The 14,655-nt window shown below is 43.2% G+C and overlaps 1 protein-coding gene across 9 annotated transcripts in view; it reads left to right on the top strand.

Annotated features, from left to right (window-relative positions):
* The window catches only part of RBFOX1 (RNA binding fox-1 homolog 1), a 2,535,170-nt gene that overhangs the window by 2,236,988 nt on the left and 283,527 nt on the right, over positions 1 to 14,655 (top strand). The gene's annotated exons all lie outside the window — the stretch shown is intronic.

Raw genomic sequence — 14,655 nt, 5'->3', positions numbered from 1 at the left:
TCTCTCATGCTTAGCTGGTATGACTGAGTGCCTGGGAGTCACCCCCAACCTCTGCTGATTGTTAGAGGGAAGAAATGATGTACAGGAAAGTGCGTACACAGTATGCTGGGAGCGGGGCCCTGTAGACAAGATGAGGACAATTGTAAACAGAAGATCGGGATTGATGTAAAAGTGCAAGACCCCCTTCTGAGAACAGCGTTCTTGTCTTTGTGGATGATGCGTTTAGAAAGGCATCCACCATTCCCAGTCATTGAAAATCAGAGGACCCCAATGGCAACGGATACCCATTTAATCTCTGAGAAAATATTAATGAGTAAAAGGCAAGTAGACTTTAGGGATGCTTTCATTTTTTCTACATAGATCTGGATACTAGTTGTGAATAATAATGACAATGGTGATAGTGAATAGCTATCACGTTATCAACTCCCTACTAAATGCCAAGCATTGGTCTATGCACATAGCACATATTATCTCATTCAATCCCCCACAACAACCCTTTGAAGGAGGTGTCCTTATTATCCACATTTTATAGCAGAAAACTGGGGCTTAGAGAAGTAATGTGTTCAAGAACTCATAGCTGGCAGGTAGGAGCCCTGAGATTCCAGTGTAGGGCTTGTAAACTTACAGTTTGTCTAAATTTTTTTTAATGATTGAGTTCATTGTCCATTTATATCTAATTTTTTTTTTTTTTTTTTTTTTTTTTTTTTTTTTGGTGAGACGGAGTCTCGCTCTGTCGCCCAGGCTGGAGTGCAGTGGCGCGATCTCGGCTCACTGCAAGCTCCGCCTCCCGGGTTTACGCCATTCTCCTGCCTCAGCCTCCCGAGTAGCTGGGACTACAGGCGCCCGCCATCTCGCCCGGCTAGTTTTTTTTTTTTTGTATTTTTTAGTAGAGACGGGGTTTCACCGTGTAGACCAGGATGGTCTCAATCTCCTGACCTCGTGATCCACCCGTCTCGGCCTCCCAACATTTATATCTAATTTTAAGAAATAGCACAAAGAGGCCAGGTGTGGTGGCTCACACCTTTAATCCCAGCACTTTGGGAGGCTGAGGTGGGTGGATCATCTGAGGTCAGGAGTTTGAAACCAGCCTGGCCAATATGGTGAAACCCCGCCTCTACTAAAAATACAAAAAACAAAACAAAATGAAAACTGGCTGGGTGGGGTGGTGTGTGCCTATAATCCCAGCTACTTGGGAAGCTGAGACAGGGGAATCGTTTGAACCTGGGAGATGGAGGTTGCAATGAGCTGAGATCGTGCCACTGCACTCTAGCCTGGGCAACAGAGCAAGACTGTCAGAAAAGAAAAGGGGAGGGGAGGGGAGGAAAAAGCACAAAGAGATGACCCTATATCCTCTTCCCTGTTTCCCCAGTGGTAACATCTCGTATAACCAAAGTAGAACACCACCACCAGGAAACTAACCTTGATCCAACCCATCCGCCTTATTCAGATTTCACCAGTTTCACATGCTATCGTGTGTGTGTGTGTGTGTGTGTGTGTTCACTTTTCTGCAGTGTCTCACCCATGAAGCTTCCTGTGATAGCCACCATAGCCAACATTCATCATCGCTCCATCACAAAGATCGCAGGCTCTACTCTTTTGTTCCTGCAGTGACCTCCCTCTCTGCTCCATATCTCAGGAAAGCTTAATGTGTTCTCCATCTTTATAATTTTGTCATTTCAAGAATGCTGTATAAAAAGTATGCAAACGGCTTCATGTTGATATCCCTCTGTGCGTGTGTATGGTTACAGAAGTAGTCCTTAGACAGAGGTTGATTGTCTACTTCACTTCTTGACCCACTTTCGTTCCTCCACCCTCTCCCATCTCCCTTTTGCTACAGATGTATTGGGCTGGGCCTTCTGGATTAGGTACCCTATTGGCACTAGTATGCTGCCTATCCTCGCATTACCATAACCACCCTCATCCCACAGACGGGCTCCAGATGTCACTGTGTGGGAATCCTCCATGAGATTTTCAAATCACATTCAGTCACTGGAGGCCAAGACACTCCCTATCACTCTCTGTCCAACCTTCCATTGCTAACCCCACCTCTCCCCCAACACCAACCTAGATCCATTACCCATGCTGAATTTGAGGATAAGAGGACTAATGTCTGTTGCTGGTCCATAATTTCCACCCCAGAAGCCTCCGTGCCCCATACTAGTTAAAAAGTTATTGCAGAAGAGGTTTGCCAGAGGTAAACTGGATCTTCCAGAGTATACCAGACAGGACTGTGTGTTGTCTACGTTTGAGTGGAGGACTTCATGCCCAGTTTTCACAGGGCAAAGCATCTCCTGTTGTCTTGTGTGGCAAACAACTTTGACACTTGCCTGTGCCCCATGGTGTCCAGAAGACTTTTCATGGGGCATAGACAAGCGTCTGAGATGGAGATTAGGCATTCTGTGTCCCTGCCTGACACAAGTCCTCTGTTTTCCTGTTGGCTTATTTGATGCCATTAAAGTCTCTACCTGTAAATAGTCACTAGACATTGGGTATGAAAGACCCAAACAATATTTGGCTGAACTGTTCTTTGCCACAGAGTATTATTAGATTAGATTGGATCTTAGATTTCAGGGAGTTTTCACTCCCTTACTTTTGCAGCCGTGGGGGGAAAAAAAAATTGATGCTATCTGCTCTCTAGAACTAATACTTCGTGATCTCATCCTCTTTTTTCCTCTCTCTCGCTGTCTCTGTGTCTCTGTCTCTATCTCTGTCTTCCTCTCTCTCCCCCACCTCTTTCTCTCCTGTCTCCTGTAAAGGAAGGCATTGACTCTTCCAGACCCACTAAGAGTTGAGTTTTTTTGTTTCTGTTTGTTTTGTTTTGTTTTTGAGAAAGGTTCTCACTGTGTCACCCAAGCTAGAGTGCAGTGGCGCAATCGGAGCTCACTGCACCCTTGACCTCCCGGGCTCATACATTCCTCACACTTCAGCCCCTGGAGTAGCTGGGACTACAGGTGTGCATCACCATGCCTAGATAATTTTTTGTGTTTTTACTAGAGATAGGGTTTCGCCATGTTCCCCAGGCTGGTCTGGAACTCCGGGGCTCAAGCGGTTCACCCACCTTGGCCTCCCAAAGTGCTGGGATTGCAAGCATGAGCCCCGCCACCCGGCCAAGAGCTGTTTTCATTATGTCCCTAGTCTTGTTGGTTGCTGCCTTGTCCCTCTACCTGATGTTCCTCTTTAATCGTTCCAACGATGACGCTCCCCTTAGCTGGGCATCAAACACAGACAGAAGGATATTCAGTTCTGGGATTCTTCCCCGTCTCTCATCTGAATTTAAGCTGGACACCTCGCTTGTGAGTGCAGAAGAGCCAGAATCCCACTCCCGCCTTGGCACAATGCAGTCGGCACCTTTGAGGGGGCAGATTGTATTGCGCCCTGTCAGGCCCGCCACGGCTTTTGTTTTCATGCACATTTGAATAATACATCTGATTACCATGGCAAATGTTGCGGCATATGCAAGCTTGGACCTCCTGCCTAATTAGCTGATGATAACAGGGCCCCCTGCCCTTTCCCCTCTCCGCAGCCGTCAGGGATATGACAGTTCTTTTATCTTTCTTCAAAATTGACTTGCTCTCCCGACCCTCCAGTAGTTCCTGTTTTGTCTGTTTACCTCTGCTGCATTTTGCAAGACTGTTAATTTTCCATGGCACCTCCGTGGTGATTAACACATCGCACACTGAAGAAATAGTTCTGCTTTTTCCAGATGCCTAATGGAGGCATGTCTTTTTTTTTTCTTTTCTCCACTAATTATACCACTATATTTTAGTGATCTGCATTGACCTAAGAGGATCTTTCTTTCTTTTTTTTTTCTTTCTTTCTTCCTTCCTTCCTTTTTTTTTTTTTTTTTTTTTTTAACATTATTTTCATTGGAAGAATAAGTATGGTTTTACAACCAGTTTGGGCAGAAACTGGGAAGAGAATGAAATCATTACTGATGTATGTTGCCACTGTTTCTTTTCATAGCCTTTAAAGTAACAAATGAGGGTACATTTGTTGTCAGCCTTCCTGTTCGGCGTTTGACAACTCTTTGTTAGATGTGGGTAATGTTTGCTTTGGATATGTGCTCTCTCTCCAATCTAAATATTCTGCCGTGGTAATTATACAGATGGGGCACATGACCTATTCCGTAGAGTGTGGAAATTCTCAGCAGATTGTAAATAGCCTCTCGTCCTATTAGATTTTAAGGAAGCTAAGCCCTTGCCTCCCAAACATGAGACACGGAATCTGTTTATCATCTTATGCTTAGGCTCAAGATTTAAGCTGTAATGAATACTGGTTCAAAGAGATTGAGGTATAAGAAGGAGGTTGGTAGTTACAGCAATAAAAACAGGAGCAAAAAGAGCAGCTTTTGTGAAGGACTCCGGCTGGAATAATGATGATAGAATTGTCTAAATCGATACATCTCTTGTCAGACGCATGTCTGATGTTTGAATCAACCAGGCCTTTTCTGCAAGAGCTTTCCTCAAGAATATTGAATTATTTATTATTTGTATCTTTTTTTCTTTCCCTTTCTGATGATTTTTTTTTCCCCTCTGACTTAGTAAAATTTGTTTTTCATGCTGCCAGGTTCAATGTTGTCTACTCTTTGATAAATAGCAGTAATTGGGCATATAGCAGAAGTCATGTACAAATGTATGACTTCAATTACATCTAGAGCACTTTTTTCTTTATATTGATCTTTTTTTTTCTTATAAGATCTATTCTCTATAGCCCGTGGTGCTGAGTATTTTAAAGAATTATTCTTTGTCCATGTACGTCTGCATGCACTTTCAAATCTATGTATCTTTTTTTTTTTGAAAAATATGGTCCTGCCCTTTCCTGAGGCTAGACAGACGTGGAAGGTGAAATTGTGCTACCTTCACCTGAGGAACCGCAGCTGACTCTGTTGCTCATCTTGCAGTCCTGCAGCGGTGTCATTTCTGCGGTTGGCTTTTCTTGTTACAGGTTGGGCCAAGGTGGGGAAGGCAATGGTATTGACCCAAAAAGTTGTGTGTAATAGAAATTGTAGAGCACAGTAGGAGAGGAAAAGTGAAGTGAAGAAGAAATGGGAGGCCGAAAGAGAAAGAGAGAACAACCTGTGTTGTCATTGAAGCTTAAGAAAATACCATCCTTGGACACTTTCTTGTTTCTGATTTTATCTAAGTATCTCCTGGTTGATTCTTAAACTACATGTATTTATGGTACATGTATTTGCCAGTTTAATGGACACTTTCACATCTAGGACTGTTTATATTCAGGCACCCACAAATACATGTATTTCCAAGGGTAAATAAACACCACCCTGAATGTTTAGTGAGATCAGCTTTGGCAACAGTGACATTTCCCAGGCACAGCCAAGTTTTCTAAGGCAGGAAAATCTGATGTCTGGTGGTATCGAAGTTACTGCCATGAGTGTAGTGAACCTACAGGTTGGGGAAATAAAAGGTAGGTTGCAAGCCTGCCGAGGCTCTCAGTTGGTTGCTGCTTCCAGAGACTGCAGGCTCACTCAGTGTTTACTGTCCCATTTCCACTGGCCTGGAGATAGCCTTTGCCAAAGGGTAGTCATAGAAGTAACATCATTCCTTGTTTGGTTCTGAGTTTCTGTACCATGGCATCTTAGGTTTAAGATTTAAGCTGTTGTGGGCAGTTTTCTGAGATGCAAAATAATGGTGGGACACTGAATTATATTTTGTAAGGGTATGCAAATAGAGAGTATTGATTTATTCAGCCTTTTTGAAGGAGAAGTGAGCCCTTAAAAGTCATTTTCGAGTAGGAAGTGTACACACATTATTTTATCTCTTGCCCAGTCCCTAAAGCCATATCTGCTCCATATTTTTCAGAGGGAGAAAATAGAATAAAAACCCTAAGAGCCTCTGAGTGATAAAGGAATTGCACTCTCAGTTATTTTGCTGTAGGTGATGAAGCTGGGACTTAAATAGACAAAGAGAAATGGAGTTGGCTTTGATTGAGCCCGTGATTCTGGGCCACATCGTATTTCTATGTGTATGTTTGCTTACGTGTGCATGTGTGTGCGTGTGCTTGTGCGAGTGAGAAACACTTGGATACAACTGCCTCTCTCACCAGTAGGCTGTTAGGCACGGCACTCGGAAACAGCCCTATTGTTTTAGATTTCCTTTCATATCATGTAGGCGTCTATACCATGCCACCCACACAGGAGAGCAAGTGAGCTGTGAAATATATTCATTGTTAGAGTACTGGGGAAATGGTGGCAAGCAATCGGAGGTAATAATGTCCGACAGGCAAGGGAGGCTGCCAACATTACCTGCATTATTTCGGTTGCCTTTTTCATTATAGGTTCGGGAAATAGGCAGCAATTCGATTATGGCATGATTTGGGGTGGAATTGCTTGCACTCCCTGACCCCGTCACTGGGGGATCAAATGAGAAGTCAGCTCAAATAAAGTTTATAGTGCATTAACTGGATGGAGCAGTGCCTTACCCACTGAGCACGATTTTTCATCTTCCAGGGGTTTGCAACTGCAGCCTAGATATCTCTGTACCTTAAGGCACGGGGAGGATTGGCTGAGATGTATAGGAGTGAGGAGAGGCGGCCAATGGTGTGCAAACCCCTCCCCTCCCATGTGTAGTGCCGAGTTTCTCTGCAGCTTGAGCAAAGCAGTGTGATTAATAACAAGGAGGAAACCTGCTTGTTGGATTATTAATTTCCCATCCCCTTTGCCTTATTTTTTTTTTCTTTGCCATATTCCTGATGCTTTTCCTTCTGCCTTTTTTCTTTTTGCCTTTTGCCTTTTGCAAAGCCTCTCCACCCCTCCTTTTCCCTCCTGTGGCCCACACTTTTGCTCATGGAGCTAACCACTAGCCCTTCACACTGACGCCTGGCCACCCAACCTCGTGCCGGCTGGCTTCACAGCTGGGGTGAGTTTATCTCTTCCCATTGGGGATTGTGTCTCTGAAACTAGGAAACAGAGACTGACAGAGAGAGAGAGAGAGAATATGAATATGGGTCCCATGGTGTTGGAGCCCTGCTGTATTTTAATCATAGACTTGGCCTTCTTTTAAGAGTGACCCAAAAAGCAAGGCCAGTTCATGGGGCATCTGTATCCAACCCCATCTCAGCTGCTGCGTGGAAAAATAGGATTTCTCGTAGTTAACGGATTAGATATTTTCTCACCAGTTCTAAACACAAAGAGTGCATCTTGCAAAAATATAAAAAGTTGCAGGGGGTGGGGGTGCAGGCAGGGGAGATAATGACAGGTAATTGCAAGCTGTCATATTACAAGATATTTGGGGTGCTCGAGTTACATCTGCCAGCAGAATGGTAGAATGGAGGAAGGGGGAGACTTGGAAGGCTTTGGGGTAGCTTGTGAGGGGAGGTGCTTTGCATTAAAACTTCTGTCACCATCTGTACTTTTGATTTGACAGTCTTACCCTCAAACTACTGGAAAGGAGAGTTTCTTACTGACTGTGGGCACAGGCGAATGTTTGCAATTGCAGCTTGTGCTGTTTATATGGCGCATGTGATTTGGGGGCCTTCTGGGTTCTGATTCGCTGACCTGCCCAGAGAGGGAGGCTGGACCACTTTCTTTTCCACATTATGTATTGCGCTGCTCTGTTCTGTGCCTCTCCTCACCTGTTTTGAAGGATTCCTTTCCCTCTCTCCAAATCTCTCCCCTCCCGTAAATCAGCATGATTAAATAGCAGAAGGGTGGAGGTGGTGCCATGCATTATTCACATGAGCTGTCTTTACCAGCCTATCCATATGTCTGAAGGAAACCTTGTGTTTTCATCCCAAGAAGTCACCTTTTTTGAAGATTACCTTGAAGCATCCAAAAGCTAATAGGATGGAGAACTAAAGGCGTTTGACATTAATTGTTCTCTTTATTTATATAACTTAAGCACAAGACAGGGAAAATCTTCCAAGCTGATTATTTCTTTGGTTTATTCTGAGTCTTTTTTTAAAGCATTCAGAGCTTCTTAAGTACTGATTTTTTAGGAAAAATGAGCCATGCAACGATAAAGCGACACCAGTAGCAGATTTTCGTCATTTTTTAAAAAAGAAGTCCTCAAATAGAGCAGCCATGGATTTTATTTGAGTAATATACACTTGAATATGAATATATATATGTGTATACACACACACACACACACACACACATATATATATATATATGTATGTACTGGAGAGAGAGAGGGAGATAGGGTCTAGCTCTGTCACCCAGGCTGGAGTGCAGTGATGCAGTCTTGTCTCACTGCAAACTCTGCATCCCAGGTTCAATCTATGCTCCTGCCTCAGCCTCCCAAGTAGTTGGGAATACAGAAGGGCATCATCACACCCAGCTACTTTTTGTATTTTTAGTAGACACAGGGTTGCATCGTGTTGGACAGGCTGGTTTCAAACTCCTGGCCTCATGTGATTCACCCACCTCGGCCTCCAAAAGTGCTGGGATTACAGGTGTGAACCACCTCACCTGGCCATGCACTTGAATATGTTTTATTAAATATGAGATTACTCGTAAGAACTTTATGTTTACATCATACCTATTCACAAGGTACATAATGCGTTTATTTTGTCTCCTATGTAGTGCCCAGGATAAGAAAGAAATGAAAGATCCTATGGAAGGGGATACTATTTCAACTTTGACAGTTTGGGATCATAGATTATCCTAAAAGCAAGCAAGCAAACAAACAGTGCCAGTTGAAACAATCACATAATCACCTTTCTAATTAATTTTTCTTCAGGTTCTGGGTCACCCTCTGGAAGTAACAGGTGTTATTTTGACTGAATGACCCCCTAGTGAGGTAAAATTTGGGGCAGAATATAACACAAATTATATTCCAAAGGTGATAAGATGGTTGGAAGTTTGAGCACCAAAAAGAATGTTGTAGAGATGGTATGAGTATAATACACATTTGCATTATTAATATTTTGACATAGAAGGGGGAACTTATTTTAAATCTCAGTGTACTGTCTGCAGCAAGTACTGATTTTTTAAAATACGTTTTTTCCAGGGAAAGGCTTATACTGTTGGGAAACAATTTCATTTAGACATTTAGAGGAAAAAAAATGTGAAAATTATGTTTTCAAGTGCATTTTTGCTGTAGAATGCTAAAATTCCATTGTTGTTTAATGCTTCATTTAGAGTATGTGGATTTACAACACAATTGAATGAGAGAAGTGGGGTTTAATTTTTTTACTATGACTTCTTATAAACCTGCAAGGGTCTATTTGAGGAGTAATAGTTGAATTGACTTTTACCTACAAGTAACCTTCTCCACATCTTCATTGCTTCATTTTTCCCTCAAGTGGATCATGTAATAGAAAACTTCCTCCAAACCTGTTCCTATTTGAGAAATTTCAAAGGATGGAAACCCTTCTCTGAAGGACTTAAAATTACATTTATATCAGAATGAATCATGTTTCGACTTTAAATATCACCTTATTTCTGGCGGTCTCTTTTGTTTCCAAGTGGCAAATGTTTCTTCTGAAATTACATAGGTTCCTCTTGCTCATTCTGTTTCTAAACTGCTCTGGATAAATGTGTGAAAATAGTGAAGTTGTTAAGTCCTGGGAATAAGCTTGGAAAATAGCAGTTATCCTACCAGGGCAGAAGATCCAAACATTCTAGTGGGGAAAGAGACCCCTCTTCCCTCTTTTAACAAATCCTCCCTTGAATTGGGGAGAGAAAGGATCGCCTTCCAGGATTTTTTTTTTTCCCTGACTCTGTTGTGTAACAGTTCTTAAAATACTGCCTTGTTAATTTGTTTCTATTTTACATGAGCATTATGCAAATAGTGATAAACGAAATGTATCATTTTTCCCATAAACCCTCCTCCCAGATTCTCCTCAGTGTTTACAGAAATGTACTCTATTCGTGAGCTCAGATCAATTGTTTATACACATCGGTGTTCATTTGTTCAAGGCGGCATCTGGGCCTCGGCTGTCGGGAGAGACCCGTTGAGGCAAAGCACTATTAATAGAAAGGCTTATCTCGTTTAAGGGAATAATCATTTTAATATGCTCAGGAAACAGCCAGTGTGCAGGCTCTTGGCCCACCCTTGCCTAGGCAGGGTCTACACCTTACAGAAGCAAACACAGCTGAAAAGAGCTCTTAAAGAAGTGATTACGGAGTCATGATTGCTCTACAAATTGAGTCTTTTTTCTGCTTGACAGTGATCCTGGCATCGTCTCCCCGCTTAATCCTTGCTAGCAATTTGCCTATAGTTGCAGCTAACAAGAGGTGATTAGAGGGGAGTTGCCAGTCACCACTTAACACCCAGCTCTGGGGGCACCATGGGCACAGGCTGCCGAATCAGGCCTGTTTTCCTATTAACTCCCCACCTCTGAATGCGTTAGCCCAGCTCTTAGCTAATGACAGTTTTCAAGCAACGGCGTGACTTCCTGAGCAGCATGGTGATCTGACTCTCCAGCATGCAGCTAGGAAAAGCAGGAAGGAGAGGGAGAAAGCATGTTGTTCTTTGAACCAAATAGATGCGCCGAGAGAGAGGGTCTCCCCCAACAAAATTAGGCACACGCTGTGCTGTGTGGCTGTCTTGGTCTTGGAGGTTGTGGGTTGACACAAGAAGGGGACATGATACCTTGTGTATTTTATCTGTCCTGTGGAAGGACCTGAGAATAGCAACAGGAGTGGATCTTGGGTTAGAAGCTAGAGTGAAGTGGTCTGCAGACAGGAGGCTACACCTCCAGGGGTGAAAGCAGAGGCAAGGCAGGCTGTGTAGGGGATGGGTCCTTGGTTATCATACTGGAGGGTGCATCAGCATTCCTGCAGGGCTTGTTAAAACCTCTGAGTCTGTGGCACATATACACCATGGAATACTATGCAGCCATAAAAAGAATGAGTTCGTGTCCTTTGTAGGAACATGGATGAAGCTGGAAACCGTCATTCTCAGCAAACTACTGCAAGGACAGAAAACCGAATACCACATGTTCTCACTCATAGGTGGGAACTGAACAATGAAAACACGTGGACACAGGGTGGAGAACCAGGGTCACACACCAGGGCCTGTCGTGGGGCGGAGGGATGGGGGAGGGATAGCATTAGGAGAAATACCTAATATAAATGACCAGTTAATGGGTGCAGCACACCAACGTGGCACATGTATACATATGTAACAAACGTGCACATTGTGCACATGTACCCTAGAGTTAAAGTATAATTAAAAATTTAAAAATTAAAGCCTCTGAGTTGCTGATTCTGTGGGATGTAAGGTGGGGCCAGGTAATTTGCATTCTAACAAATTTCCAAGAGCTGCTGATGCTGCTGGTCTGGGAACCCCCCACTATGAGAGCCCTGCTGAAGTTGGACAGGCTTGGTTTTGCAAAAATGTGAAATGTACCAGATGTACCCTCCACTGACTTGCTTAACAACTGTGCATAGCTCTCCCACTGCAGAACAAAGTCCCTAGTCTCTAACCAACTTCTGAGACATCAGGCCATTGTTTCCCCTGCCATTTTACCTTCCCTTGCCCAAGCTAATTTCACTGTTTCTTTAACTGTTTAACTGTTTAGCTGTTTCTTTCTTTGTTTTGTTTTCTTTTTTCTTTTTTTTTTTTTTGAGATGGAGTCTCTCTCTGTTTCCCAGGCTGGAGTGCGTGGAGTGCAATGGCTCGATCTCACCTCACTGCAACCTCCACCTCCCGGGTCCAAGTGATTCTTGTGCCTCAGCCTCCCAAGTAGCTGGGATTATAGGCATGTGCTACCACGCTCAGTTAATTTTTATATTTTTGGTAGAGATGCGGTTTGACCACATTGCCCATGTTGGTCTCAAACCCCTGACCTCCTTGGCCTCCCAAAGTGCTCAGCCACCGTGCACAGCCTTAATTTAACTGTTTCTTGAACATACTCAGTGCCCCCACACCACACACCTTTTTATATTCCAAGAATGTTCCTCCCTCCTATTTGCTTATCCTAAAAGTTCTTACCTATCTTTTAAGTTACAGCTTAAGGATTGTGTCCTCCAGGAGCACCCAGCTGCATTTGTCATTTCTTGCAAATCTGAACTCTTTATATGCTGTTACGTGATGGATGCATCATGTTGCATGATAGTGCTTACATATCTTTTTCCCTAAAGTCAGGAATCCCTTTTATTCATTTAGTTTCGCCAACACCTAGCATTGTGATTGGCATATCGTCACTGCAGTCAATTTTTTTATTGAATAAAGTCTTCTATGAAATAGATTTGACTTATGAGAATTAATATCTTTTTTTTTTTTGAGATGGAGTGTTGCTCTGTTGCTCCACTCAGGCTGGAGTGCAATGGCACAATCTCGGCTCACTGCAACCTCCGCCTCCTGGGTTCTAGTGATTCTCCTGCCTCAGCCTCCTAAGTAGCTGGGATTACAAGTGTCTGCCACCACAACCGGCTATTTTATTTTTATTATTATTTGTAGTTTTAGTAGAGACAGGGTTTCACCATGTTGGCCAGGCTGGTCTCAAACTCCTGACTTCAGGTGATCCACCTGCCTCAGTCTCCCATAATGCTGGGATTACATGTGTGAGTCACTGCGCTTGACCAGAGAATTAATATCTAATAAGCAAAGACCAAACACTGGAGTCAGACAACTTACATTTGAGTGTCCACACAATCATGTATGAGGATTTTTGTTTCTTTTTTATTTTAGCTGTGAGGGCAATTCACTTCCCCTCGCTGAGACTCATTCTTATTCATCTTTATAATGGGAATAATAATAATGATAACAGTAGTAGAAGTAGCAGCAGCAGCAATGCTAGTAGTGAGTGATACCACTCACCTCTGCTCCTGTAGATTGTAAAATACAACACAGTACAATGCCTGGCGCTCTGCAAAGAAAAAAAAAGTGTATCAATAGACAGGAGGATTTCTACTGTTTTCCTTGATTCTACTGTGAAATGTCCACACTGGTGGAAAGGTGACCTGTCTCGTGGAAATGAATGTGTGGAAGTGGAGAGGTCCCGGCTCCAGAGTTGGCGGGAAATCGAGCCGGGTAAGGCTTCTCTGACATCTCCTGATGTGAATAGTATGAATAGAGTCTTGTGAATCAGAGCAACTGGAGGGGACACCTTCTACTGGACAGAGGCACAGCCGCATCCTCTCTCTGGTCGCTCCTTCCCTGCTCACCTATCCCCGGCCATGCTGGCTTCTTCCTCATGCTGAAGCACTCAGGGATCTCAAGGACTTGGCACAAGCCGTCCTGCCTCTCCTTCCCTCACCACCTTCTCGTTCATCAGCTGTTGATCTTGGTGTCACATCCTCTGAGAAGCCTTCTGTGGCTGGCCCATCAAAAGTGATCCTGCCCAGCCAACTTTTATTCTCTCTGCCAGCACCTGGTACCTTTCCTTCATCACATTCATAGCTGTCTACCATGATTTTACCTTGGATTTTAGTCTACACTAAGCTTCAAGAGGATAGGAAGCCACCTATTTTGTCCTCTCATACACCTGGAACCTAGAATCTAGAGGAGGTGAGCAGAAAATAGTCGTTCGATGGATGGATATAGGATGGGAGGAACTGATAAAAGCTGCCATGTAACCATCATGGGACATGGCAAAGGTAGATAATATATCTTTTCCCTTGGGAATTTACAATTTTTATTGGAAAAGAGCATGGATAGAGTATCACTCAGATATTTCTTTCTGTGCTTCCATAGAGCCTATTATTTCCCTAACAGCAAACTCTGCCTTTCCCACTCTTCATCACTCCAATTGATAATTATTGAGATATGTTATGTATTGCACACTCTTCTAGAAGCTGCAGAATGTATCAGTAAACAAAATACACAAAAATCTCTGCCTTTGCGGGACTTATATGACAGTGTTGCATTTACCTACTTACTTTCTGCCTGTGATAGAGTTTCTCTTGGTCTAGGGCCATTTGTCATCATAGTTTTTCCCCAGCTCCTAACATGATTCTTTACAGAGAATACATGCTCCAAACAAATTGACTGAATGAACTGATTTTTAAAAGCTTTTTCTACTTTCTTGCCACTAAGGCTATAATCCAGCCAAATGAGCTTATCATTAATCTAGCACATTTAAGTATGTGTGGATAAATAATGTTCCATTGGCCCAGAGTAACTATACCAGCCTCAGGTCTTCACTTATAGCCATTCCCTGTTTCGAAAATTATTTCTTGTTTTGTTGTGGTCGTAGTTTATGCAGTTCCCAAAAGCAAAGCTGCAGCATCTTACTGCTGAGACTATTTTGAAACAACTTCCTTCTTTGAATTAAAAATGGTACCCACCCAGGCTGGGTACAATGGCTCATGCCTGTAATTCTAGCACTTTGGGAGGCTGAGGCAGGTGGATCATGAGGTCAGGAGATCAAGACCATCCTGGCTAACATGGTGAAACCCCATCTCTACTAAAAATACAAAAAAAAAAAAAAAAAAAAAAATTAGCCTGGCATGGCGGCATGTGCCTGTAATCCTAGCTATTCAGGAGACTGAGGCAGGAGAATTGCTTAAACCCGGGAGGCAGAGGTTTCAGTGAGCCAAGATTATGCCAGTGCATTCCGGTCTGGGTGACAGAGTGAGACCCCAGCTCAAAAAAAAAAAAAAAAAAAGAGATACCCACCCATTCTGTGTTTCATCAACAGTTGCCAGCATGGTATGGAATAGTACATTGGACTTCAAGTTCAGTGGCCAGGGGTCACATAGAAACCCTGATCCTCTTGCTAGCTGGATGGCCAAGTGCAAGTCTC

Source organism: Trachypithecus francoisi, unplaced genomic scaffold (genome assembly GCF_009764315.1).
Source record: "Trachypithecus francoisi isolate TF-2019V2 unplaced genomic scaffold, Tfra_2.0 Lachesis_group15, whole genome shotgun sequence".
Lineage (NCBI taxonomy): Eukaryota > Metazoa > Chordata > Mammalia > Primates > Cercopithecidae > Trachypithecus > Trachypithecus francoisi.
Note: the sequence above shows the minus strand (reverse complement) of the source record. Positions and strands in the feature narration are given on the sequence as shown.